Source organism: Toxotes jaculatrix, chromosome 13, assembly GCF_017976425.1.
Source record: "Toxotes jaculatrix isolate fToxJac2 chromosome 13, fToxJac2.pri, whole genome shotgun sequence".
In the NCBI taxonomy this organism is placed as follows: domain Eukaryota; kingdom Metazoa; phylum Chordata; class Actinopteri; family Toxotidae; genus Toxotes; species Toxotes jaculatrix.
Window position 1 is genome coordinate 26297953 of NC_054406.1, and position 20485 is coordinate 26318437.

The window sequence follows — 20485 nt, forward strand, 5'->3', positions numbered from 1 at the left end:
TCTTCAGCTCTGAACAGATGATGAAACACTCAACGCTTTCAAGCAGGAACTTTGTCTCCTAAACTCACATCTTTTATTCTTTATTCAGGTTGATAAACTGCAGTTTGTCAGAGATCAGCTTTGCTTCTCTGGCCTCAGCTCTGAAGTCCAACCCCTCCCATCTGAGACACCTGGACCTGAGTGAAAACAAGCTGCAGGATTCAGGAGTGAAGGATCTGTGTGGTTTTCTGCAGAGTCCAGACTGTGGACTGGAGACTCTGAGGTCAGACTCCATTGTTTACTTGTGTGCTGAGATGAATATGATGTGAAAGTTGTGCTTTATTCAGTATTTATTAGGTCAAATCTCCTTCAGAATTTCTAACATTCAAAGTGTGAAATGGTTGAAAGGAAGTTGTGAAAGTGCTGACTCTGATTTTCAAAGTCATTTTTAAAGCTTTGAAAATGATTTGGATTCTGACTCTTACAGTCCACATTGACAGTGTCAGCAGTTTGACTGAGTTGAGCTTGTGTTATTCACAAAGTCTCATTGAGATCAGGATGTTTGACAAGAACTGATCTGTACAACACGTGTGAGCAGGTCTGAAGACACAAGTGTTCATAGCTGCTCCCAATGGCCTCACTCACAGGCACAGTGAAAAGCCTGCTGTCACAGAGAGGACACGTCACCATGGTTTAAATACGGAGAGGACATTTTCACACAGTGTCTCCTGAAGACATTCATAGAGCTACACTCAGCTGCTGAGCTGAACAGGGACACAAATATTTGTGGAAGCAATGAAAACAGAGCAGAGAGAGAAGTTCAAACCCTGGCTCCTTTCTCAGCTCCACACAGCCGACCAATCACTGAGCCCACTGGGTGTCAACGTCCCACTGTGTCTTTGTCACAGGGACACAAACTGTGGGACACAGACCCCCCCCCCCCCCTAAGCTGACACCCACCAGGAATCCCAGAATGCAATGCTGGAACAGTAGATTCAAATGTGTGAGCAGAGAGTGTTGGATGAAGCTGAACTTGCTTTGGACCAAAGACACATGACTGGAATGTGATGAAATGTCTCATTCAACACACTGCACATGTGCTGAATGTCTGCAGCTTCTCAAACTCTCAACACAAACTTCAGTCACACTCAAAACATCAAAGGCTCAAACTATGATTTCACACAATATGAAAGATTTCATTTGAAACCTTAGTGAACACTTTGAAAACTTTCTTCCAAACTGTTAAACCTGAGTGTGAATGTGGGACTTTTTGAAGGAGATTTGAGCTCAGAGATTTGATGCTGATCCACACTGAGCATCTTGTTCAGCTTCATATTTCAAACTCATTGAATGAAGATTGAAAATCCAACACTTGCTAATTGACTCTTTACTTTGGAACAATTTCATCTTCACCTTCAGTTGACTTTTATATTTCTTCACATACAAAGCAAATATTCCACATTAAGACAGAAAGAAATGTTTCTTCACTCTTTGCTTTATGATCTGTGATGTTTATAGTGACTGAAGTTAATGAGAGCTGTGTTTGACTTTTAGTATCTGACTGTTTTTAAGCTGCATCCTGTTGGTTCAGGTGTTTGGAGTTTCCATTTTCCAAACTTGTACATTCTCAACCTTCTTCAGCTCTGAACAGATGATGAAACACTCAACGCTTTCAAGCAGGAACTTTGTCTCCTAAACTCACATCTTTTATTCTTTATTCAGGTTGAGTTACTGCAGTTTGTCAGAGATCAGCTGTGCTTCTCTGGCCTCAGCTCTGAAGTCCAACCCCTCCCATCTGAGACACCTGGACCTGAGTGGAAACAACCTGCAGGATTCAGGAGTGAAGGATCTGTGTGGTTTTCTGCAGAGTCCAGACTGTGGACTGGAGACTCTGAGGTCAGACTCCATTGTTTACTTGTGTGCTGAGATGAATATGATGTGAAAGTTGTGCTTTATTCAGTATTTATTAGGTCAAATCTCCTTCAGGATTTCTAACATTCAAAGTGTGAAATGGTTGAAAGGAAGTTGTGAAAGTGCTGACTCTGATTTTCAAAGTGATTTTTAAAGCTTTGAAAATGATTTGGATTCTGACTCTTACAGTCCACATTGACAGTGTCAGCAGTTTGACTGAGCTGAGCTTGTGTTATTCACAAAGTCTCATTGAGATCAGGATGTTTGACAAGAACTGATCTGTACAACACGTGTGAGCAGGTCTGAAGGTACAAGTGTTCATAGCTGCTCCCAATGGCCTCACTCACAGGCACAGTGAAAAGCCTGCTGTCACAGAGAGGACACGTCACCATGGTTTAAATATGGAGAGGACATTTTCACACAGTGTCTCCTGAAGACATTCATAGAGCTACACTCAGCTGCTGAGCTGAACAGGGACACAAATATTTGTGGAACCAATGAAAACAGAGCAGAGAGAGAAGTTCAAACCCTGGCTCCTTTCTCAGCTCCACACAGCCGACCAATCACTGAGCCCACTGGGTGTCAACGTCCCACTGTGTCTTTGTCACAGGGACACAAACTGTGGGACACAGACCCCCCCCCCTAAGCTGACAGCCACCAGGAAGGTGGGGCCAGGAATCCCAGAATGCAATGCTGGAACAGCAGATTCAAATGTGTGAGCAGAGAGTGTTGGATGAAGCTGAACTTGCTTTGGACCAAAGACACATGACTGGAATGTGATGAAATGTCTCATTCAACACACTGCACATGTGCTGAATGTCTGCAGCTTCTCAAACTCTCAACACAAACTTCAGTCACACTCAAAACATCAAAGGCTCAAACTATTATTTCACACAATATGAAAGATTTCATTTGAAACCTTAGTGAACACTTTGAAAACTTTCTTCCAAACTGTTAAACCTGAGTGTGAATGTGGGACTTTTTGAAGGAGATTTGAGCTCAGAGATTTGATGCTGATCCACACTGAGCATCTTGTTCAGCTTCATATTTCAAACTCATTGAATGAAGATTGAAAATCCAACACTTGCTAATTGACTCTTTACTTTGGAACAATTTCATCTTCACCTTCAGTTGACTTTTATATTTCTTCACATACAAAGCAAATATTCCACATTAAGACAGAAAGAAATGTTTCTTCACTCTTTGCTTTATGATCTGTGATGTTTATAGTGACTGAAGTTAATGAGAGCTGTGTTTGACTTTTAGTATCTGACTGTTTTTAAGCTGCATCCTGTTGGTTCAGGTGTTTGGAGTTTCCATTTTCCAAACTTGTACATTCTCAACCTTCTTCAGCTCTGAACAGATGATGAAACACTCAACGCTTTCAAGCAGGAACTTTGTCTCCTAAACTCACATCTTTTATTCTTTATTCAGGTTGAGTTCCTGCAGGTTGTCAGAGATCAGCTGTGCTTCTCTGGCCTCAGCTCTGAAGTCCAACCCCTCCCATCTGAGACACCTGGACCTGAGTGACAACAAGCTGCAGGATTCAGGAGTGAAGGATCTGTCTGATCTTGTGCAGAGTCCAGACTGTGGACTGGAGACTCTGAGGTCAGTAGAGGGTTGGAGTCAGTCCATGCTGCTTTCATCAGTATTGTACTAAAAACAGTTCGTATCAAAGCAAAGATCCAGTGTCTCCTGTAAACCTCCAACCTTCTCGGTGGCTGCTTTCCTCATTGAAGCTGTGAGAGGAGAACGGGGACAGGCCTCAGGATGGGACAGAAAGACAGAGACGCAGAGGACAGTCAGCCAATCACAGCAGCCACAAGCTAATTGTGATCTGTTGTTGTTGTGTTCATGTCAACAGGAAATAAAGCTGGATCACAGCTGACAGAGACAGTTGTCCTCATTGGTCCAACTGTCCTACCATCACATCTAATCTGAGACTGTTTGTTGTCTCATTTCAACACTAAAGAATTGATGAGTTTGATCTTTGTCACAGCTCTGAGATCAGTCTGACTGCAGCCTGCAAATCACTGGCTCTGATTTCAGAGAAGCATCATGACATTTTGTCAGCATGTGGTCTGATACAGAGCAGAACCTCTGCTGAAGTCCAGTGATCACATCTGTATATCTGTCCATCTGTCAGATACTTTCAGTGACAGCCTCCATGTTTATTTGTCAGCTGATATTTCAGAAGCAGATCAGATGTTCATCAACACACAGAGACTCTTTCTTTAAATGGAACATGAGTTGACATGTAACAGCAGTGAATCCATCACTAAACTGTTTGTGCAGTAATGAAGCTTCATGACTCAGCAGTTTATTTCCACTGTGGACTTGAGTGAAATGTTCAGAGGAAACAGACTTGATGCTAAAAGTCTCTGCAGGTGTGTGAGCTTCCAGCTCAGTGTCTTCACTCCAATACGTTAACATGAGAGCTGAGAGGAAGCTGCTACACTACACAGCTGCTCCACTTCTGCTCTGAACAGGACTGAAGTCCCTGCTGCTCTTTATACTGGATGTGCTGCATCAGTGACTGACAGCTGATGAAGTGAGTCTCTGTAAACACTGATTTATCACCTCTGTTGTCTGTCTTCTTCTCTCAACAGATGGTGGTAATGATCTTTCTAAAGGAGAGAGTGAAGAGGACGGTGTGTGTGTTGATAGAGGACGAGCTGTGTCCTGATGATCCAGAGAGGTTGAAGCAGCAGCAGCTTGTGTGTAGAGAGGCTCTGATTGGTCCATGTTACTGGGAGGTAGAGTGGAGAGGAGAGCTTCATCCAGCAGTGACTGACAGAGGAACCAGAAGAAGTGGAGAAGACTCTCAGTGCTGCAGTCTGAACTGCTCTGAGAACAGCTCCACTGTCAAGTCCACCATCATCCCTGTGTGTTCCTCTGGATCTGAAAGAGAATCATCAGTGTATCTGGACTGCTCTGCTGCTGCTCTGTCCTTCTACACAGTCTCTGCAGACACACTGAGACTCCTCCACCTCCTCCACCCTCCATCTGGACTCTTCTTAATCAATCAGCTCCATCATGTGGTGTGATGGAGCAGATCTTGGAGGTTCATAGTTATGCAGTAAGTTGAGGCATCATTATGTGTCTGCTGTACAAAGTACACAACACATATATTATTATTCACCATACTTCTTCTTCTTTAGTCCTGATGAACGTTCTAATGAAATATGTTTCAGTCTCTTTACCTTGCTCTGACTGACAGGCATTATGTTGGACCTGTGTGATGAACAAATGTCATGTAAACTGTCTTTTACATTACTGTTAGCAGCTGATGTTACTTCAGTGAAAGTCTGTAGCATTGTCAGCAAAATGTTCTTTAATTATCAAAGTAAAAGTAGGTAATGTGAAGGCAGCATTTAAATATTTTATTCAGCTGCATAGAACTATTTTTACTCATTTTATAAACTGCAAGGTGTTTTGTATAAATGTTAATACTTTGTTTGTATATATCTTAATTTACTTGTAAAATACATATCAAAGTCCTTGCGACTCAAATGTCTTCACAACAACAGTTAGCTGTTGAAAATATCTTCATTTATTTATGGATTTTATTCTGAACACTGAGACACTATGTTGTTGAAACTAACAGAGAGAAGTCACATCCGTCCCAGAATGATTTTAGATCCCAGAGCTTCCACTTTGACTTCCTGGTATCATGTTGTTGAACGCGACAGACATCAGTCACCTGTACTGATATGATATGATATGATATGATATGATATGATATGCATCAGTGTTGGAAAGAAAGAGCTACAGGTTAATGTAATAGAAACACATGTTTTTCTGTATGGTCCAGTCATTATTTGCATCTGTCACTGTAGCTTTTTTAGACCCATGGTGATAACTGACTTTTGTATGAATAAATCTGAAATAATGAGCTTACAGTGGGTATGGAAAGTATTCAGACCCCCTTAGATTTTTAACTCTTTGTTGCCATTAGCTCAAAAGCATGCTTCTGCTAAATACTGAGCAAAGGGTCTGAATACTTATGGCCGTGTGATATTTCAGTTTTTCTTTTTTAATAAATCTGCAAAAAATTCCACAATTTTGTGTTTGTCTGTCAATATGGGAGCCTGTGTGTACATTAATGAGGGAAAAACATGATGACCATGCTAATGATTTTAGCAAGTGGCTGCAATTTAACAAAGAGTGAAAAATGTAAGGGGTTTTGAACACTTTCCGTACCCACTGTATGTTTTTATTGTCCTTGTTTCAGATCAGTGACTTCCAGGTGTTGGCTTTTAACTCTGAGGAAGCAAAAATGAAGGTTTCCAAGAAAAGATGAGAGAGAACGACTGAAACAGGAAAACAGAGTGGGTATTAACTGCAAGTCTCTGAAACTAATAGAACTATTTTCAATCATTTGAACCCACTGAGATTTAAAATCCCTTCTTTTTCTTTTTTTTTTTTTTAGCAAGGAGAGCAATAAAGTGAACAATACAGGAAGTTACAGATGGACTGGTTGTTTATAACAAAAATAAACATACAATGTATATATGGGATATTGAATAGATTTAGGAGATCAGCTTGTGTATAAAAATAAAAAAGTGAAATGTTGACTACACTTGATCAAACTATTGTATAAACTATTAGTAAACAAGTCAAATGAGAGACAGCAACAACAGGAAAAATACACATACAGGTAGACACCTGTGCAACAGCTTCAAAAATGATGGTACTCATTCACATTTAATGGGATGAAAGTGTTGTGGCGAAGTGGGAAGCAACCGTGTTAACCAGGAAGGACCCAAATGCAGGACTCTGAGACAATGAAGTGCAGAGTCCACTTTTATTGAGAAAATGGCGTGGTGGGGAAGTGAGGCTGCTCTCGGCTGAGGCAAGGCAAAGTCCGTTGCAGGTAGAAGGTAATGGGTGGAATGGTTGATGGAGCGGGGGGAGCAGGTGTCCGGGAATGATTATCCTGGCAGTGGAGAATGGACAGGTGATCCTACAGGAACAGAGGGAGGACAAGATGAGTACAAGAATCAGAACAGCTGTGTCAATTACTGGTTGAGAACGTGACGTCCCCACGCTCAATCCTGGCAAGAGAGCCACACACACACACACACACCACCACCGACCAAACAGACCAACGAGGACAAACAATACACACAAGGCAGGGGACATACAGGATACAAAAGGAAGGAGGAGGGAAACCTGAACTAGCCCTGAACAGAAAGGTGACAAATAAAAAATTCGGACTATGCTGTGTTAAAAAATGAGCCTTGTGTCCATATAGTACAAGCTGGAAACTTTCAAGGCTGAACTGCCAACCAGGCCAAGCAGGCTGCCCTATAGGTCCTATGACCCTGAAACCCCCTTGTTCTGAAATGTGTGTCTCAGTTTTATAAATATCAAATGAAATGATGAGAGAGAGCCTCTCTATCATCTCTCTCTTTTTTGTAATGATCTTAAACTAACACACATCAAACCTGGGGCTTTGTAGTTTTCCATCATAAGATCACTAGTTGGTGTAGGACATATAGAGTGAGGTAAAGAGGACTCAGGTGGGGCCACACATCATTTTTGCCCCCACTGCCCAGAGTGACTTTATCCAGCCATGATCTCCCTTGATCTTCTTTGCAGGATAAACTTACCAGGAACATCACAGCCTCAGGTATTTAGTTTTTTAGTCAGGGTTACAGTCACTGTGCATGGTAAAGCCTTTAATGTGCCTCTGCATGAGCTGCTATGGTTGCTGTAAATTCACACAGAGTAATGGAACAAAAGTATCCTCCACAATCTGTTGTGTTACAGAAGCTCAGCATCATTTTATTGAACAAAGTCAAATCCATTGTTTTCTTTATACAAAGCTCCACACCACTTTTTTCTTTCCTTCATGTTTTAGTGCAAATCAATAGCGTAAGATGCAAAGCAAAAAAACATTCAACCCCAATCAAAGCATAATATTCATTTCTTTTATTGAATTAAATGTAACCTTCAGACAGAAGTAACCCTGCCCAGCTGTCAACCTGCTTTTAAAGCAAACACATTCAGTGTTAGCTTGTTTAAGCTTCTTAGGGAAAAATCAGATCTTGCATATTGCACAGGTTTGCATTCATCCTCCACCTTCAGTAAATTGCTGCTTTTAAAGATACAGTAGTTTCCACTTTGAGCCGGACATTTTTCTGTAGATGAACCCACATTCATTATTTTATTGGCCAGTGTATAAGTGATGACTTTTTATGTTCTTGTTGTTTCTGTACTGTCAAGTTTTAATGTGACATTACAGCAATGAATAAAGAAATAAGCAGATAAATTAGGAAAGGAAAGAGAAAAAAAAGGGACATTTCCACACAGAGTAGAAAAATGTTTTTCTAATGAAGGGAAACATCAGTGAGCTCAGCAGGTTGAAGGGAGTAACACATTTATTGTTGAGTGTTGAGTCAAATATAGTTGTGTTAAGCAGAGCTCCATCCTAAACTCTGTGTTAATGCTTCCAGATGTGTGATCTGCCTTCTCACCTCTGTGACCACAGCTGCTGGAGGAGAGAGTCCACCAGGAGCCAGATGAGCACCGGCACCAACAGGGTGAGACTCCTTTCTTTTACTGTCTGGGCAAAAATGTGGATCCTGTTAGATTTGTTATGAGCTTGTGCTGATTTGAAATAATCAGATTTTGAAGATTATCTTTAGTTTTGTTTAGTGCTTTAATACCTAATGTTTTTAAATGAGCATAATTGTCATTAACCTCAGTGATTCCACTGGTTACATATTATAAAATGTTCATGTAAGATTGAAGGGAAACCAACACTCACGAGCACATGTGGCATAAAACTATAAATAGTTTTATGATTAGTTGAAAAATACAAAATAATTATTAATCATCAACCCATCAAGTTCTACACTGATACAATCACACAGTTATGACCCTCAAGAAAAGACAAAGACGTTGTGTAGACAATGGACTTGTTTTGCTGGTGTACATTATTTTCCTTTTGATTTTAAATCTGAACAAATGGTCACTACTGAAGCTGAACTGTGAGGGATTTTTCCTTTATTACTATACATGAAAGAGTTTATTTGCATTTAGTTTGAAGGGAGTCAGTGGAGATATTAGATAGTAAAACGTTACAGACTGGCGATGCCTCCCACCTCCAGGACTGACATCCTGTCAGTTTAACTTGGTCCTGTCCAGTGTTGCCATGGCTGCCAGTCACATCATATCCCCACGTTGCTGAGATGTGGTTTTGCCTGTAAAGTCCTGATGTGGGCCTCTGTCCCTCTGCTGGGAGCAGCAGAAACACCTGTCTTCAGTTTCTCTGGTTGTCCTGCAGACAGCCGTCCCACTGATTGTTTGTCCTCCTGATGCTGAACGGTTGTGCTGAGCGTGCGTTTGGTTGGGCCTCGGTCGGTGCTTTATGCTAAGTGATCAGTAAGTTTGATGTGTGGCTGCTGTTCAGAGACCAGTGGGAGTGGTTGTATGTTGATGAGAGCTGTGGATGGTGGAAGTGTGGAGTGGAGGTGTGTGCTGGAGTGTTACATATGTGATTTCCTTGGCTGTTGCTGTGAATGGGGGCTTTGTGGAGTGGGCTGTAGCAGCTCATTGTTTGGCCGAGGTGGTAAACCTCACTCGGTCTCATCTGTCGTCCTGAGCAGCATCCACACTTGTTAAATATGTGGCGTTTGCTGTGTGTAACAGCACCTCTGCTCTGTTTCCTCAGAGCTTCGTGTTGAATCCACTGATGTTACAGCAGCAGTCTGAGAGGACTTTAAGTCAACTAGTTTGACCTGGACCTTGACTTTCTCGCTGTGTCCATCTCTGTAACAGGCTGCTGTATGCAGGAGGAGACCAAGGGAGCAGGAGACCAGCTCCAGAGCCCTCAGCAAGAAGATGCCATGAGACTCCTGCTGTCCTGTTGGACCAGAGCCCCAGCCCTCCACCTCTGCTCCACAGACCATACCAGACAGTGTCCCGCAGGAGGTCAGTGCTCTAAATGTATAGACAAGTGTTGGTTTTCACCTGCCTCCTGTCTTTGTGTTGGTCAGAAGCATTTTATCCTGGCTCAGTGGTCACCACACACATTTGTCCCACTTTGCTGCAGCAGTCTAAAGGGTGTAGCTGATCCAGTCTGACCTTCCTTCTCCTCCACTCTCTGTCTCTGTAAAATGATCCAGCCCAGAGTCCTCCCACAGCCTGTGGTCCACGTTCAGCAGGATGACGTCATGCACTTGTCCCTCTGGCCCGTCCCCCAGCCTGGTGCTCACCGTCCCTCTGCTTTTGATGCACTGGAGTTTCTCTCTTTTAGTATTTAAAAGTAATGTTTTTTTTCCAACTCCTTCTTTCAAACTTTCATTTTCTTCTACACTTTCCTAAAAAAAAAAAAAAAAGTATATATGTTTATTGCATGTTAGTACATAGATGTAGTAGTAAGTTATGACTTTTTACTCTTTTTACTGTTTAGATAAGTTTCTAGTCTGTTTAGTGTGTAAGATACATTTTAACTCTTAATTGTATTTAATAACGCTTAATAAAAAAAGTCATGGTAAGTATTTACCCTGACTCTTTTTCCAAGTCCTTCCTTCAAACTTTGATTTTCTTCTAAAGTCAAAAAAAAGGAAAAATGAATTAGCATTTAGCTGGTTGAAATACTTTGCTAAATACTTTGGGACTTATGTACTCAGATGCACAAAACCTGTATAAGTCCCAAAGTATTTAGAAAAGTATTTCAACCATTGAAAACATTTCTAAATGTAATAATTCTGTCGATTGAGACCAAACTGACTTCCATGACAGAGGTAAAAGGCAGTTCATATGTCAGTATAATGACAGAACATACACAACAGAAAATACTAATCAAAAGTACAATGCTTTTTTTTGGGATGATTTTTTATTCTTTTCTGACCTCATTTTTACTTTATCTAAAGAATTTTTCTTTTTCTTCATTTTCCTTTAAATGAATGTTTAAAATTCTAATGTACATTTATTAAGTGATGAATAAATTCAAACGTGCATTAGGTGTGTTATGTGAGAGCATGTCACACTGACTCCAGCCACTAGAGGTCAGGAGTGCACAGATTTAAAGTGCTCTGATTATGTCAGTTTCTGAGTCTCACAGTCTGAATTAATGTGAGTGATTTACAACCCAAACCTTCACATCTCCTGAGCTCTGGAGCCTGAAACCAGTGGAACACACATTCATTTAGCTGTCAGATGAATAAACAATGCAAGTGGTAACTGTAAGTGGTAACAGTTGGTCTAATGACTGTAGTGATATTTCAGTATTTCAGCAGCTTTAGCAGCAGTTCTGTTTTTTCATCCATCACTGTGCTCACTTTTTCTCTGAAGTTTCCACAGACAGTTGAACCTGTTCAGCTCGTTGGAGTCTTATCTTCACCTAAACAGGGAGACTCAACTATTCTGAGCATCTGAACCTCGTAGACGGACGGTCAGATTATCTATCACACACTCAGAGGAAAGATCCAGTGAAGCTGTTTAATTCTCTCCTGTCTCTCTTCTCAGATACACCATCACACACCAGCCTGATTCAGCATCACATGGATGTGGGGGATGCTCAGTATATTAACCACGTTCCTACTGGATGCTGGTAGGAAAGAGTCAACAGATGGAGAAGGAGAGAGACGACATGTTAGAACATTTGATAGCTGAACCAGTGCTCTGCTGCGTCTGTCCATATCTGATGGTAGATAAGGCTGATGTGTCAGATAGGTAGATAGATAGATAGATAGATAGATAGATAGATAGACAGATAGACAGATAAGATAGATAGATAGATAGACATCAGCTGGCTGCAGTGTCATGTACTAATAACCTCTTCATTCGTTTTTGTTTCCAGGTACAGAAAGGTCCCATTCTCTTCTTCTGTATCTTGAACAGGTGAGGAATCCCCTGAAGATGAGTTCATGCAGCTCCCACTCTGTCTGTGAGAAGCAGTGGTGGAGCTGGCCTGAGGAAGCACTCACTCAGCTCCAACACTGCTTCTCACAGACAGAGTGGGAGCTCTTCAAACACGGGGACCTGGCTGAACACACAGAAGCTGTACTGAACTACATCAGGTTCTCTGTGGAACATGTGACAACAAAAAGACTCATCCAGGACTTCTCCAATCAGAAAGCCTGGATGAACAGCCACATCTGGTCACTCCTCAGAGTCCCTGACTCCACCTTCAGGTCAGGTGATAGGGCATGGTACAGTGCCACTAGAGCTGACCTGAAGAGGGGGATTGATGTGGATTTTTCTGGCCAGGCTGTGGACCCCACCAAGGGCCAGTTGAAGCTGAGTCCAAGTCTGGCCGAGTCCCCACACCTTACTCTTTTACTCTTCATTCTCTAAATCGTTTTCTTCCAAAAACTTCTAAGTATTCAAGTCTTCTGCTGAGAAAAAATTCACAAAGTCAATCAAATACAGGATTCATTTCTTTTTCAGTCTATTTACACGAAATGATCTAATCACTCAAAGGGCCTTACGCTTAGGCCAGTTGCGTGTGGCAACTTTGGCATTGAGGCAGGGCTCCAATTCCTTAAAGATGGAGCATTATTTCTCACAGGACTAAGGTTAGAGGATTGAGATTTGGTCCTTACTTTGTGGAGTTTTCTTTTTCTCCTTTTTCTTTTTTTGGGGGGTTTTCTCCCACAGGGTTTCACACAATCAGCTAGAGGTCCAGTGTCAGTCCACTGTTGGTGGAGTCACAGACACAGACCAACAACAGGAGAACCTGGAGCTCCAGGAGTCATTAAGATCAGAGTGTAATAGTATCTGTGACTTTATGCATGCATGTGAGTGTCAATAATATTAACCAGTAACTGTGTGGTGGAATCTTTTCAAGTTCCAGTCTCTTCATACTCTTTAATCACAGTCATCTCTGCTGGTTTTGAAGTAAGAATTTGCTCCACATTCTCAAAAAGAAAACATTATAAACACATTTACAACTACACTTAGATCTATGTTGTAAGCAAATACATTCATCTAATACCTATTACATACATATTACTTGCATTTTTTAGGAATTATTTCAAATAATGATTAAAATCTAGTTGTATACAAGTTGGAAAACAATTGAATTTTTTGCAAGCACACTGTCCATCAAAGGCTGGCATCCAGAATCACTTGTGTCTCTGCTTAAAGTGCTTGAGACTGACAGTGTATCTGTCAGACTTGGAGAGGAGGAGCCTTCACACCCTTGCTGCAGGACACTTAGATCTGAAGATCACACACACACAAGTATAAGGCAAATAAAATCTAAAGTCCAGCACATTAAAACTATATCACATACCTGGCTGGATATTACCTGTCTCAAGACAAAACATTACCATTACCTATAACTCTGCTTACCACAAGTAGTGAGGGTCACATATTCTGTCAGGTCTGAACGATCAGCCAGGTTCATAGATGCTTCAGTAGATGGGAGGTCTGAAATGCAGACAACACATACAGCTTAATATGAACTGATGAAATACTGTACTTTGGAATTCTTATCATCCACTTCTCACAATCACATATTTTTGTCTGTGTCAAGATACAAATCTCTCAAAATATAAGTGCAGCAAAATATGAATTTTTAAATGTCCTACCATCATCACTGTAGATGAAGAAACACAGATCTTTGAAACATCCTCATCCTCCTCTGCTCCCTGTTGATCTGTGACTTTCAGTGTTGTAGTCTCTGGGATAAGAAACTTCTGCTGGACTATACCATAACAACTCCACGTTACAACATGTTTACATCTTTATTCATTTAATACTAAACATCTGACTGACCTGCACTGAGAAAATCTGAGAAGCAAGCCTCTTCCAGTTTAATGTCCTTCTTCTTCCCTCCATGTTGTACTTTGATCAACATGTTGGTTTGACATGAAGGAAGAAAATGTCATATGTCTGAGAATAACATGTTCAAGTTAAAGTGTATCCCAACTACACACTGTTAAAATACACGTTTCTCACCGCTGTTCAAAACAGCAAGGCTACAGTTTATAAGCTCAACTGTTAGCATGCTAGCCAAAACTGACTTTTCAGCTGCGTCTGCGCCGTTGAGCCGGAAATTATTCTCTTAAAACACCGACATGCGGTTGCATTGTTGGATGGTTATTTCCAAAACAGTATTAATTACCTTCAAGATGCGCGTCGTCATTAATTTGTGAAGCTTATCAAACAGTTTGTCATTACCGTCATATACAGACACATCACACGCCACAGACAGTATGGCCGACATTAACGTTTGAGTGAAAGCTAACAGCTCCACAATGGCAGCTAAGGACAGTTAGCTAACTAATGCTGCGGGAGCTACTTGCTCTAAATAATGGAGTAAAAGCAATGGGGTTACGTTCAACATCAGTTCGCAGTCATTAGCGGTACTATGTAAGTAGATAAAGTGAGAACAATGACAAAATATCACACATTTAAAGTACTTTCTGATAAAAATCATGATCTTACCAGCCTTGTGACAACGTTCCTTGTGCTGCTCATGCCGCGATAAAATGCGTCGTGAACTCCAGGGACAGAGTTAAAACCAGATCCTGAACACCAGGGAATAAACTCCAAAATTCAACTGGGCCTGGGTGTACACCTTAACACAAACTGTAGTCAGAGTTATAAAATAAACTCCAGAAATGTAACTCTTTCACACTTTTTTGCCTGACTCCAGATTTTAGTACTTTGTGAATTTGCTGTGTGTTAGTACATGTAGTTGTGTACAGTTCAGCTGCTGCTGTCCTTGGTGCTGAATTCACCAACCCAGCTGAATGGTCCTGAGTGCTTATTGTTGTAATTCATTTGGTATTTTGGAGAAGATTGAATATCATTAGTATGGGTTATGTTTTGGTTAGTGTTAGGCTTTCAGTTATGATGTGTCCTCATAACTATATTAAGACAACAATGTGTGTGTGTGTGTGTGTGTGTGTGTGTGTGTGTGTGTGTGTGTGAGAGAGAGAGAGAGAGTTTGTCCTTTGATGCCTTTGATGTATCAACATTCTACAGTCTGATGTCACAGGCTGCAGTAAGTGGACACACAGCCAGAGACAAGTTCAGAAGTCAAACAGAGCAGAAACAGTTGGACTGGACAGGACTTGCTCATGATTTAGGAAGAAAGAAGCACTCAGATATTTCTGCACAATTATTGACAAGGAAGGGAGGAGCTACTGCTGTTACAAGGACAAGAGGAAACTACAGGAAAGTCCAGATCACCTCCAAGGTTTTCAGTAAGTCAAAACCTTTTTAGTTGATGTCAGTGTTTCAGTTCAGTGGGATGTGTTTGTTAAATTGGCATGATGTCTAATCACACAAGAACTTCAGCCCAAAGGTTTCAGTACATGTTCAGTTTATTTATGCTGATTGTATCTGTGAGATTTTCCTATTGTCAACTTAGGTTTCCATTTTTGGTTCATGTTAAAGGAAAGGTGCCTATTTTTTCAAGTTTGTCTTTTAAACTTCAAATGTTCAAAAACATCCACATGCTTTTATGTAAATTGAAATCATTTGTAATTGTTGCTTTGGATCCTCCTAAATGATGGAGCATAAAATCCACAGTCCATGTCCTGTGTAAAAGGGACTTCCAAAGTTCAAAAGAAGCAAACATGAGGCTTCAGCAGTCTGACTTATATAGTTGAAACAGACGTCCTCCAAGTCTTTTTTATCATTTATGTTGAAGATCAACCACCAGTGCTTTGCATGTGGAACAGTAGTTTGCCTGCAGCCACAGATCCAGACTCTGCAGCTCTGGAGGTGGAAGTAACTGCAGAGACGAGAAAGCACAACACCATGGGAGAGAGAAGAAGCCAAATTAGTAACATACATTAATGGGATATGAATGTGTACAGATGGAGAGGGAGAGGAGGAGAGAGGAAATCAGTGCATCATGGGAAGTCTTCCAGCAGTGTAGACCTATAGCAGCATAACTAGTGGCTCATTCAGGAAAGCCTTACTCAGCTCTGACTATAAGGTTCATCAAAAGGGAAAGTTTTAAGCCTCCTCTTAAACATGGAGAGGGCGTCTGCCTCCAAGACCCAAACTAGTAGATGGTTCCACAGTAGAGGAGCCTGATATCTGAGGGCTCTGCCTCCCATTCTCTCTATTGGAGACTGTAGGAACCACAAGTAAACCTGCATTCTGGGAACACAATGTTCCAGGGTAGTAGGGGATGGCTGCACTGCTGCTGTGACCCGGCTTGGTAACACAGCCGGCCATTGCCAACTCTTAACATTCTCCTCTCCTTAGCTGTGTCTTCAGTAGCTAAACTTGTGTATCTATGCTGAAGATTAGAGAGAAAGCTCTGTTCTAAAACGTCTCTCTGTTTTCAGCTCTCAGGACTTTTGCAGCTTCTACCTCAGTCTCTACAGTTTGGAGTTTAGTCTCACTCCTGTGCTCTTGTTTGTACTTTGGGATATCAGCCTTATGTCACTGTTTACTGATCAATTACAGCTATATTCAATTCAATTCAATTCTATTCAATTTTATTTATATAGCGCCTTCCACAATCAAAATTGTCTCAAAGCGCTTTACAGAGACCCAGAGCCTGACCCCAGATCAGCACTTAAGGCGACAGTGGCAAGGAAAAACTCCCTAACAACAGCTCAAGGTTTCTTCCCTTAACAGGAAGAAACCTTGAGCAGAACCTGGCTCAGATGGGGGACCCTCCTGCTGATGGCCGGGCTGGGTGAAAGGAGGAAAAGGAGGAAGATAGGACAGCTAGGAATGGAGGAGAGGGGGAGAAGGACATGCAGCATAATACAGACAATGTGGGTCAGTATTTACATTACAGTTAGTGAACAGTTATTTGATAATCTGTGCTCAGCAGATTAGAATTATGAAACAGAGCACGGAGGCGAAAATCACTAACTCATGAAAATGAATGTTTCTAACATTTGTAGACGTGATTGCTGTTGGTGTTGGTTTTCATCTCTTCATTTCTCTTGTGTTGCTCTATAATTTATACTACTGAAGTTTTCATATTGTTCCTGGAAGGCAGCTGTATCTTCAGTATTCTCATTGTTGACTTTTTGTGGACAAGCAGCATCAGATTTGAGAGATGGGATGTGGCTCCTGCTGCAGGAGGTGAGACTGATAAGTAGCAATAAAATACAGCAGCAGCTGCTCTGTAACTGTAAACCTGTAAAGACAGAAGAATGAGTTGGACTGGAGTCTAGTCAGATCACAGAGCAGTGGAGGGAGACAGCAGCAGGACCACCACTGTAGGCAAATATTTCCTCCAGAGAAAGGCCTGTTCACATGGAAACCATCCTGAGCCTTTAAAATGAACATGCACATACAGACACATGAAGAGTTGTTAGAGACAGAGGACAGATAGATGGAGACAAAGACAAAACAGATAAGAGGAAAATAAATGAGACAGACACTCATCAGCTCAATGACAATGATGCTGTTTTCCACAAACACAGTGTTGTATCATGTTGTTAGTGCAGTGTGTTGCTCAGCATGTGGATATTGTCGAGTCACAATGTTTCTGCTGGAACAGCATGAAACCTGAAGTCAGTTCAACAAACACCAAGTGTGTGTTTTGTCCACTCCGTCCAAACTGACTTCCTGATCATTTCATGGAGTTTAACGTCTGTTGGAAGAAGAAATTCAGAGAGATGATAAGTGCAGTTATAGGAGCCTGTGGTATGGCTGCAGCTCATGTGATTGTGTTTTAACTGAAGATATTATCAGAAAATGAGTTAACATCCACATTAGTTTAACAGCAGAAGCTGTGAAAGAAGTCTCTTATCAAGCTCACACTGTAAAGTGGGTTAAAACACTCACACAACATTAATCCTGATGAATTTTCTACATTTAAAAGTCACCTTTTTGGGTTTTTTGAACAGTGAGCACTAATATTTGGCTGTTGTTATCCTTTGTAGGTGAAAGTTCCACATCAAGGAAACAAGGTGATGAGGTGGATGAAAGTAAGTTTTTAAAAATAAAAACAGTCCAACCGGTCTTTAATTTTTTACAATTATTTAAATAACTTTTAGTTCTACCTTCTCAAATGTGAGGATGATCCCTATCCTCTGATCTTGTTAATAGAATATCTTTGGGCTATCATTTAAATGTTTTACTGTTTTCGTACAATAATAGACAAATAAATCAATCATGAGATTAATTGTTGGCTGCAGTCTACACTTGATGTCTACTTTAAGTACTTGCACCTGTACAATCTACTGCAGTCTATTTGCATATATAAGGTGGTCAGAATATTAGGAACACCTCTGAATACAATGCAGTTGAGTACATTATTTCTTTGACCTCAGTGCTAAAACACAGGACTGAATTAACACCTCTATGACGATGTCAACAAAAACTGAACATTATAGGCATCACAGTAAACTTTGAAGAACAGTTTAATTATTATGGTACTTAAATTATTGTCATCATTGTGATATAGTTTTGTGGAAGAGCAGTTTTGTAATGTTCAAGGACACACTGCTGATTACACATTTGATCTCTGAATTTTAAGGGTTAGTAGCCAACTGTAAGGCTTTGGTAGTCAGATTATACTGTTAGCTCTGAAGTACATATGAATCCTGAATATCCATCATACTTTAGATTTCATTAACTAATGGTACTCTTGTGTGTCTGTCATAGTCAGGAACTAATGTCTTGTTATGTTTTGTCCTGTGTTCATGTTGTCTCGTGGGTTTTGCTTTTATTTTTGAAATGTGTTCTCTTTTTGTTTCAGGTGGCTTACCCTTCCTCTTGTTTCCCGCCAGTGTAATTTTTTTCCTCGTCCTAATTGTTTCCACCTGTTTCCCCTTACCTGGTGTCTATATATAGTCTGCGTCTCCCCTTGTCCTGTGCCAGTTCGTCTCGTCTTTATGTCAGTGAACCAGCGTTTTTGCCCATGCTACCGTCCTGTTGTCAAGCCAGGTTTTGTATTTTGTTGTTACTTTTCCTTGTCGGAGCTACTGTTTTCATTGCTAGATTTTCCTTTGTTACTTGGTTTAGTCATTGTGCCTTTCGTCCTCGTATGAGTGATTTTTTGTTCTCACATTATCTTGTTGCCTCTTGGAGTGATTTTCAGTTGTACTTTGTAATAAAATATTGTTCATTTTGTACTTTGTCGTCGAGCCGTGCATTTGGGTTCAGGTCCAAGTACAGCCTTAACAGTGTCTGGTTACTTTTGTATCAGAGCCCAGGAACAAGCTTGGTTATGAGGCCCTCACAGAAGAAGAGGAGAGGGAATCGAACCAAGACTTTGGTGGCAATTGGTAAGTCTTTTATAACTGGTTAGAAAAAAGTATATACTTTAAAGCTACCATTAGACACTTTCTGTGACTGTCTGCAAGCCATGCAGTGGGTTTGGCAACATTAATTCCATTTATGCCCCTTAATAGTTTGCTAGCAAGAATTGTGCAGTGCTCTTTAAACACAAATCAACAATATTTTATATAATTTAATGGCACTCCATGTTTCATTGCAGCAGTAATGGTTAGGTGTGGCTTCTCAGTGGTGGTAAGGGGCTAGTGTAACCTGAAAAGTGACATCAGTGCACAACTCTAACCTGTTAAGTGTAAACTCTCATGTATGAATTATTTTAGCCCTTTTTGCAGATACAGTTGCATGCTTTCACTATATCTACCTTTGACACTCTGCATAGGATGAGGTTTCACTTTTTGTTTGTTCTTGTTTTTCAGATGGAGGTTCTGACCTCTTATCCCCCAAAAAGAGACCTAACCCTCACAATGAAGATGGGAGTTCAGATATAGATGGTGAGCTAAACAGCATTTGTTGTAGTAGGAATAATAATAATAAACAAACTCTCCTGTCTTTTAGCAGTAGATCATACAGGTTATTTTTCAGGCTTTACCTTTGAAATGGGTATTCAATCACAGTAAATATTTAATGCCATTTTTTTAATGGCAGTTAAATTATTGTCCTATTGTGATACAGTTTTGAAGAACAGTTTTGTAATATTCAAGGACAAACTGCTGATTACACTTTTGACCTCTGAATTTTAAGTTAGTTATCAGGCTTTGGTAGTCAAATCAAATCAGGCTTTATTGTACTTTATTGTGCTGTACAACTGTACAACTGCAGTGCAGGCAAAATGAGACAGTGTTTCTTGGGGTCAGGAGAGAGAAGGTAGAAACAAAGAAAATAAAAATCGTACTGAAAAAAACAAACACACTCGATCCCTGCAAACAACCCCCCCCCCCCCCCCCCTCTAACCCTTGAGACACCCCCCCGCCTAACCCTTAACTATGATCCGTTAGCTCGGGGTTAGTAGAAAAATCGGTACAATTCTTGGCACCGGGGCGTCGCTTATATGGAATTTTACTAACACCCTTATAACTTTTACATTATACATTTTAGACGGCTGAAAATGGCAAAAATAAACATTTCACACTTCCTGCGTAATTACCAAAGCGTTTAATATCATTATATTTGGCTTTTTCAACGAATAAACCCTTTTAAAAAAAAACTGGACTTTTGCACTTCTTTTTTTTTTATCCACGTGTCGAAAAGTTGGAATTCCACAATACAGCCCGGTGGTACTTCCAGAACTTGAACTTACCCACTATTCTCTCTAAAACGTTCCCCCTTTGTCACGTAACTCTCCCAGGCATGTGTCAGTGTCACTTGTACACAATGTACATCCGTTTCCCAAAGCTTTCATGTTAGCAGG

The 20485-nt window shown here is 40.7% G+C and overlaps 1 long non-coding RNA gene across 1 annotated transcript; it reads left to right on the forward strand.

Annotated features, from left to right (window-relative positions):
- The first annotated feature begins 18859 nt into the window (after nucleotides 1-18859).
- On the forward strand, nucleotides 18860-19569 carry LOC121191860. The gene is made up of 2 exons (XR_005895143.1): nucleotides 18860-19067; nucleotides 19494-19569. It is a non-coding gene; the product is annotated as an uncharacterized LOC121191860 (long non-coding RNA).
- The last annotated feature ends 916 nt before the right edge of the window (nucleotides 19570-20485 follow it).